Source organism: Moschus berezovskii, chromosome 3 (genome assembly GCF_049115385.1).
Source record: "Moschus berezovskii isolate FMDL1 chromosome 3, NW_MosBer_1.0, whole genome shotgun sequence".
NCBI lineage: Eukaryota > Metazoa > Chordata > Mammalia > Artiodactyla > Moschidae > Moschus > Moschus berezovskii.
The window spans coordinates 93,716,735-93,725,784 of record NC_142462.1 but is presented as its reverse complement, the minus strand read 5'-3'; the positions used below and the strand labels follow the sequence as shown (position 1 = coordinate 93,725,784).

Genomic DNA, 9,050 nt, shown 5'->3' with positions numbered 1-9,050 from the left:
GTGGGGGTAGGGGAGGGGGGCTCGAGAGGGAGGTGACACATGTATAATTATGGCTGAGTTGCACTGTTGTACGGCAAAAACCAACAACCCTGTGAAACAATTTTCCTCCAATTAAAAAATAAATTTAATAAACTTAAAGTAAAAAAAAATAAAGAAGTAGAATCTTATTTCAATCTTAAAAAAAAAAGAAAATCAGAAATATCAAACTGATTAAGGAAAACAAAGAGAAGACATAAATTGCAATATCAGGAATTAAAAGGTAGAGGGGACTTCTAAAGGTCCTATAGATATCAAAAGAAAAATCAAGAAATATGGCATCAGGAAAGATGAAATACTTAGATGTACACTTAACAAAATATGTAATATGAGTATGAAAAAAATAAATAAACCACTGATGGCAAGAATCAAAGGAAAAATATACATAGATAGATACATCCAACCTGTGGATTAAATTCTCAATGCAAATGCCAATTTCCCCCAAATAAATCCATCAATTTCACTCAGTTTCAGTGAAAATCACATATGCCTTTTTGTGTATGTGCAGTGCAAATTGCTTCCAATCTTTACATGGAAAAGGAGAGAAACTAAATGTGTCAATGTAGTTTTGAAATAGAAGAAAACATTTAGAGGATTCTCATTATTTAATTTCAAGGCTCGCCATAAGCTACCATAAACAAGTTAATGGGATATCGACAAAAGGAAGGGCACAACGATCAATGGAAGAGAAATTACAGCCCAGAAAGAGCCCCTACATACACTGTCAATTGATTTTCAGAGAATTTGTGAAACAAACTGCATGGGAAAAGTATAGCCTTTTCCAGAAATTGTGCTGGAACATCTTGACAACATATTAAAAAAAGTGAACTTTGGTAAATTTCTTATATCACACAAATTGGATTATAAATCTAAGCATGGACATAAAACTATATATCTTTTCCAAGAAATATAAAAAAAATTTGTTTTACCTTGGCTAAGGCAAAGATTTCTTAGCAAAAACTCAAAAAGAGAAAAAAAAAAATTAATCAAAACAGCAAAAGGAAAAACAAAGTTTAAAAGTTAAGAGTAGTTTAGGGGACCCCAGGACTTCAAATACATTCACATTTGCATTATAGGCATTTCAGAAGAAGAAAGAAAGAAGTTGAAAATTATTTGATAAAATTATGGTTATAAAATTCCCAAACATGAAGACATAAACAGATAGTCAGGTACAGGAAGAACATAGAGTTTGACATAAGAGACCCACATCAAGACTTATTATAATTAAAATGGCATAAGTTAAAGAAAGAATACTAAATAAATGAAGCAAAAAGAAAAAGTAACATAAAAAGGAACCCCAATAAGGCTATGAGCTGATTTTTCATCAGAAACTTTGTATGACAGAAGGGAGTAAAATGATATATTTCATATGGTGAAAGGAAAAAAAAAATACTGTCTAGGATATTTACCCTGAAAGGATATCATTCAGAATTGAAGAAAAGATAAAATGCTTCTTAGCCAAGCAACAATAAGAGTTCATTTATACTAAACTGACCTTACAATTAGTGTCAAAATTTCTTCTTTAAGTGAAAGAGAAAGGGCTGTAACAAGAAATAGGAATTGTAGGAAGGAAAACAATAGGAAAAAGAGGATAACCAACAAGGATCTATGGTATAGCTCAGGGAATTCTGCTCAATGTTATATGGAATCCTGGATGGGAGGGGAGTTTGAGGGAGAATAGGTACATGTATACGTGGCTAAGTCCCTTTGCTGTCCACCTGAAAACATCACAACATTGTTAATCACGTATATTCCAAAACAAAATAAGGAAGTTTAATAAAAATTGAATACTATGAGCACACATATGTAAACAATTGGACAGTCTTAGAAGAAATGGATAAATTCCTAGAAACATATAATTTTCCAAGACTGAATCAGGATGAGGTATGTAATCTGAATAGACAAAATACTAGCACTGAAACCAAATTTGTAATTTAAGTCAAATCAGCTATCAATAAACAGAAGTCAAGAATTGGATGGCTTCACAGGGGAATTGTACCAAGCACATAAAGAAGAGTTAATATCTACCCTTCTCAAACTACTGCAAAAATTTTAAGAGAGAACATTCCCATTTTCACTTTATGAGGCCATATTAGGCCGTTAACCTAATATGAAAGTCAGAGAATGACATTATAAAATAAATAAATAAAAAGGAAAATTACAAACCAATAATCCTGATAAATACGGAAGCAAGAATACTCAATAAAATATTAGCATGCCAAATTCAACTCTATTTGTTTTTTATGGCTGAGTAATATTTCATTAGTTTGTTCTCTGTATCTGAGTCTGCTTCAGTTTGTTATATTTATTTTATTTTTAGGTTCCACACATAAGTGAAAATATTTATACAGTATTTGTCTTTTTCTGTCTGACTTAATTTACTAAATAGTATACCCTTCAGATCCATCCATGCTGTTGTAAACAGCAAAATTTGTCCTTTTTAGGTTGAGTAATATTCCATTTGGGGTTTCTCTCATAGCTCAGTTGGTAAAGAATCTGCCTGTCATGCAGGAGATCTGGGTTTGATCCCTGGGTTGGGAAGATCCCTTGGAGAAGCAAATGGCAACCCACTCCATTATTCTCACCTGGAGAATCCCATGGACAGAGGATCCTATCAGGCTACAGTCCATGGGATCACAAGAGTCAGACACATCCTAGTGACTAAACGACCACCAATATTTCATTTATATATGTATGTATATAATTATATGTAATAGACTATTACTCAGCTATATATTTACATATATATATATATATATATATAAAATATCATACACCTTGATCAAGTGAGATTTATTCCAGGGATGTAATCAATGTGATAAACCACATTAAAAAAACAAAGGATAAAAACCTCATGACCATCTTGATAGGTGAAAAAAATGCCTTTAACAAAATTAACACTCATTCATGATGATAGCTTTCAACATAGTTGGTAAATAGGGAATATATCTCAACATAATAAAGGCTTGCATGCATCTGTGTTCAGTTGCTTCAGTCATGTCTGACTCTTTGTGACTTTATGGACTGTAGCCCACCAAGCTGCTCTTGTCCCTCTTGTCTCTTCCAAATCCTGAAGTCCATCGGATTTTCCAGGCAAGAATGCTGGGGTGGGTTGCCATGCCCTCCTACAGAGGATCCTTTACCATTCAGCTACCAGGGAATCCCAATAATAAAGGCCCTCTATGTCAACTTAGACAGAATATTAAAAAGCATAGACATTACTTTGCCAATAAAGGTCCGTCTAGTCAAAGCTACGGTTTTTCCAATAGTCATGAATGGATGTGAGAGTTGGACCATGAAGAAAGCTGAGCATCAGTGAATTGATGCTTTTGAACTGTGGTGTTGGAGAAGATGCTTGTGCTTCCCCTGGACCACAACCAGCCATTACTAAAGGAAATCAGTCCTGAATATTCATTGGAAGGACTGAGGCTAAATATGAAACTCCAATATTTTGGCCACCTGATGTTAAGAACTGACTCATTGGAAAAGACCCTGATACTGGGAAAGACTGAAGATGGGAGGAGAAGGGGACGGCAGAGAATAAGAAGGTTGGATGGCATCACTGACTTAATGGACATGAGTTTAAGAAAGTTCTGGGAGTTGGTAATGGACAGGGAAGCCTGTCATGCTGCAGTCCATGGAGTCACAAAAAAACAGACATAACTGAGCAACTGAACTGAACTGATGTGAAATCCACAGCTAATATCTCACTCAATGGTGCAAATCTGAAAGCTTTCCCTTTAAAATCAACAACAAGGTAAGAATGATCAGTCTCACCGTTTCTATGTAACACAGTATTGGAAGTTTTAGTCATAGCAATTAGACAAGACAAAGGAATGAAAGGCATCTAAACTGGAAAGGAAGAAGTAAAGCTGTCACTCATTTGCTGATAGTACTATGCATAGAAAATCCTAAAGTTTTATCAAAAATTACTAGAACTAATGCATGAAAAAACTGGTATACTTTTAATTTTAAATATTTATAGACCATTTTTATTTAAAAATTTAATATAGATACTAAAATTTTATTAAGATGTGCTTTGCTATATGTAAGTAGTTTTATATTCTTCCTTGTATTCACTGGGCCTTTTAATTTGATAATTGGTCATTCTTCAGAATTGGCAAGTGTTATTCTACCAATACAAATTTCTTACATCTGTCTCCTTTCTCTTTTATCTCCTTATGTTGACTTCCATTTGATGAATTATGTGATTTTTTAAAAAAATTACGCTCCACTTTTTCCTAACTTTCCTCAAATATATTTTTATATTGGTAAAGTTGCCCTGAGTTAAGAAAGGATTCTCTGGTTCAAGTTTCTAGATCACTATTTTCTCTTCAGCATTTTCCATTCAATTATCAGTCTCTTTATTGTTTGTTATTGTTTTTTCCCTCCTCTACCTGTATTTTAATTTCTAAGACATCTAACAGTTTTTTTTATGGAAGCAACATTAAAAAAGAAACTTTGAAATAACTTTTTAACTTAATAACTTCCTTGAGAAAATAACATTATGTGGAAAACGCATTGATTATCAAGAACTGAAAAATTATTCCCATGGATTTGTCTCAGAAGGTTAAAAATGTTTAAGCATACCACAGCCAATTAATTTTACATACCATTTCATTTTAATATATGTAATATATAATATATTTTAAATCTGCAATTACATCTTTTATATAAAATAAACTATATGCCTTATGATCAAAATTAATTTTTTCAAAAATAGGACATAGAATTTTAAATTATAAGAAATGTGTCATTTAAAATCTCATAATGTCTTTGCTCTTAGTGCCATATAAAATAGTGGTGAATCATAGATTCAGTGAAATACTACCTTCAAAGTAAATGTCACAGTAAAGGACAGTTACATACTTAAAAATATGATGTAATGTTATTAACTTTGCAATTAGAGTATGCTTAATTTATTAAGCAGTAGTTGCTTGGTTTATACGCAAAGCTACTCTTGCTATGTCTGATCCTGTATCCTTTTAGTGCTGTACTCAAATCATGTCAAAGAGGGGCAATTTATTTCCAGTGTGTTCATAGAGTTAGTATTTGAATAGGCTTCAAGTATGTTCATAGAGATAGTATTAAGTTTGTACATAATCTTCTTATCCAAGTAAAATCATTAATCTCTTTACATTACTCAGAAGTCTATTAATAAGGCACAAACTAAAATAGGTGAATTACAACACAGGAGATTCATTTTGCATGGAAGTGATACTTTAGGTGTGTGTGAGGAAAGACTGAAATCTAGAAAATCTCTTATTTTGCTTCTGTTTCAGAAGTCCATTTGAGTTTGGTCAGACAAAACATGTAATTCAATTAAATTTTAAGTGACACTTTTACCATGCAAACAGTAAAACATTTGATTCTAAGGAGTTTTATTCTTTCTATGTTGTTCATTATCCTGGCCTGGTGTCCAGAGAATGAAATCATACCTAGGCTACTTCTGTTTCTTATTTGGAAAAAAAATATATGAGGCTTACTAGAGCTATAAATGTTGGGGCAGAAAAAATGACCACAGTTAAGTAGCCTTAGGTACAAACTGGTGTTGGCACTGAATGTGGTAAAGCACCTGTTTTGACAAAAGGAAGAATCTTTATAAGGCCCTCCTTTTTAAACTATTTTCAGATTGTTGTCTAGGAAATCCTGACTTATTTCAGTCTCCCTACAGGAGCCTGAATCTGACACTAGAAATTCATTAACAGTAGAAACTTGGTCCTGTTTTACAGTCAATTTTAGGAATCATTAACTACAGTAGAGTTTGAATGTGCCTAGAAGGTAAAATTTAATTGTTCAAAATGAGAGTCCGATAGTCAATCATTATTTAAGGCTGATAGGCTGGTATATGTGTTGGATAAACACATTAATGTAAAAAGGTTTTATGTCTTAAGAGGCAATCCCAGATGTCATTCACAAGTAGTGCTGTATGAGTAAGGTGTCTTTATCAAAAGTCTAAATTGTCTTCAAGGCTTCCCATTACAGGTAAATGTTCTCTTAGATCACTGCTTATAACAAGGACAATCAATGCTTTGCCACCATCCATACATAAGCCAATGTTTGGAATATGTGTTTACTCTTGTATAACTCTGGAAGATGCTAGTGACTTCTTTCATTCTCTCAACGTGTAGAATGTCTCTCCCCCAAAGACCAGATTTCTGGGTACCTTTCCTACACTGAAGCTGAAGATATAGCCCTGTTATTGTTCTTTATCAACTTTATTTTAGGCAGAAATCCTAAATGACTCAAGTGTCTGTCATACCCTTCTTTCTCACTTCAGAAGCATACACCTCCTTGTCTACTAGCGGCCAACATCCTTCCCATTCCTGCTGTGTTCTCAGTGCTAGCTTAGCATTGAGCCAGATTCAACAAATAATTTCTCAACATGATCTCATCATTTTGGCATCTTCTCGGGGACTAATATTTATGCCCTGTCATTGTTTCAGCTGCCACTTCACTTGAGGATCTTTGGATTTTTTTTTTTTTTTGAATTCTGTGTTGCTTTTATTTTACGGAAAAATTATATCAAACCAACATTAAACTAAGCTGAATACAAAGTCTTAGTAAATGAGGCCTTAGTAAATGGTCTCATATACAAAAGAATATTTATAAAAAACTCATATACAAAATCTGCTCTTTGTACTTAAGTTTTCAGGAAGGGAACTTCAAACAGCTTCATGTTCACATGTTTCAGCTCTAGAGCACAGGAAAGACTCTGACATCCAATGTCAGATGTTTTGCAGTCATTTTAGCATCAAGTCTTTTCAAGATGTTATTCTTTGGCAAAATATTTACTTCCACAAATACTCCATCCCCTGACCTTGGATTAAGTTTTAAATTTTCAGCATCCTTCCCATTAATAGTTATTATCACAATGTATGTAGTACCACTGACAAACTTGGATCCATACCTACAGCTGGAGAACATTCAGTATCACCTTTTATTGTCAGTTTCTTCCTTAAGCTCCCAAAGTGGAGGTGCTTCTGGACTTTCAATATCAACTATGAGATCTGTGGGGAATTTTAGGCCACAGCCTATATATGCTTCACCATGATATATACTTAATGAACAGTTCTTTGCAGTACTGAAATAACTGCCACATGATCAACTGACTATCCTTCCCAGGTACGTGTTTCAAAGTTTCCCAAGTTCTAATTTTACCAGTAGGCCCCATGGACAGTTTCTTCAAGCTTGACCCATTTTCCTTCTGGAATTAACACCTTTGAAATAATAGACTGGCACATTGAGCCAATTTTGTTGGTGCTTAGTTTTCCATTACTAATCTAGTTAGCCTTTTCAGCTCTCAGGCAAGAAGCTCATGTCCAAGGTGTGGGGTGAAGAGAAGGGTACTCTTTTGGCAAAAGGTTGAAAAAAGAAAGGACCATTCTGAAGCATCACTCTCAGGAAATGCCAGAGCAACCCAGCCCTTCTGAGCCATTTTAAACTTCTCCAGAACTGTAAACAATAATTTGTATTAAGTAACCAACTTTTCAGTTATTGGTCAGAGCAGCAATGGAAAACTAAACCAGATGGGAAAGACATTCTAAGAAGATGAATCTTCAAAATGGATAGACTTGAGATATTACCTATTCAGATAATGAAGGGAAGTTTGGAGTGTTTTGAGGCCACAGTCTGGTAGAAGAAGGGCTGAGGAAGAGATTCATTTCAATTGAGACAGGTAATGTTATTGAATCCTGAAATGTGCCGTCAAGTGGGCCCGAGAAAGCATCACTACGAACAAAGCTAATGGAGGTGATGGAATTCCAGTTGAGCTATTTCAAATCCTGAAAGATGATGCTGTGAAAGTGCTGCACTCAATATGCCAGCAAATTTGGAAAACTCAGCAGTGGCCACAGGACTGGAAAAGGTCAGTTTTCATTCCAATCCCAAAGAAAGTCAATGCCAAAGAATGCTCAAACTACTGCACAATTGCACTCATCTCACACGCTAGTAAAGTGATGCTGAAAATTCTCAAAGCCAGGCTTCAGCAATATATGAACTGTGAGCTTCCAGATGTTCAAGCTGGTTTTAGAAAAGGCGGAAGAACCAGAGATCAAAGTGCCAACATCTGCTGGATCATGGAAAAAGCAAGAGAGTTCCAGATAAAACATCTATTTCTGCTTTATTGACTATGCCAAAGCCTTTGACTGTATGGATCACAATAAACTGTGAAAAATTCTGGAAGAGATGGGAATACCATACCACCTGATCTGCCTCTTGAGAAACTTATATGCAGGTCAGGAAGCAACAGTTAGAACTGGACATGGGAAAACAGACTGGTTCCAAATAGGAAAATGAGTACGTCAAGGCTGTATATTGTCACCCTGCTTATTTAACTTATATGTAGGGAAAGGTTGGGGCAGGAGGAGAAGGGGACGACAGAGAATGAGATGGCTGGATGGCATCGCCAACTCTATGGACATGAGTTTGAGTGAACTCAGGGAGTTGGTGATGGATAGGGAGGCCTGGCGTGCTGTGATTCATGGGGTCGCAGAGAGTCGGACACGACTGAGCAACTGAACTGAACTGAGAGTACATCATAAGAAATGCTGGGCTGGAGGAAGCACAAGTTGGAATCAAGATTGCCAGGAGAAATATTAATAACCTCAGATATGCAGATGACACCAACCTTCTGGCAGAAAGTGAAGAAGAACTAAAGAGCCTCTTGATGAAATTGAAAGAGAAGAGTGAAAAAGTTGGCTTAAAGCTCAACATTCAGAAAACTAAGATCATGGCATCAAGTCCCATCACTTCATGGCAAATAGATGGGGAAACTGTGGAAACAGTGGCCTACTTTATTTTTCTGGGCTCCAAAATCACTGCAGATGGTGATTGCAGCCATGAAATTAAAAGACGCTTACACAGGAAAGTTATGACCAACCTAGAGAGCATATTAAAAAGCAGAGACATTACTTTGCCAACAAAGGTCTGTCTAGTCAAGGCTATGGTTTTTCCAGTAGTCTTGTATGGATGTGATAGTTCGACTGTAAGGAAGCTGAGTGCTGAAGAATGAT

General features: G+C 35.2%; 1 pseudogene; it reads right to left on the bottom strand.

Moving 5' to 3' along the window:
* Positions 1–6,679: 6,679 nt before the first annotated feature.
* Positions 6,680–7,280, bottom strand: LOC129551966 (ADP-sugar pyrophosphatase pseudogene; annotated as a pseudogene).
* Positions 7,281–9,050: the final 1,770 nt, after the last annotated feature.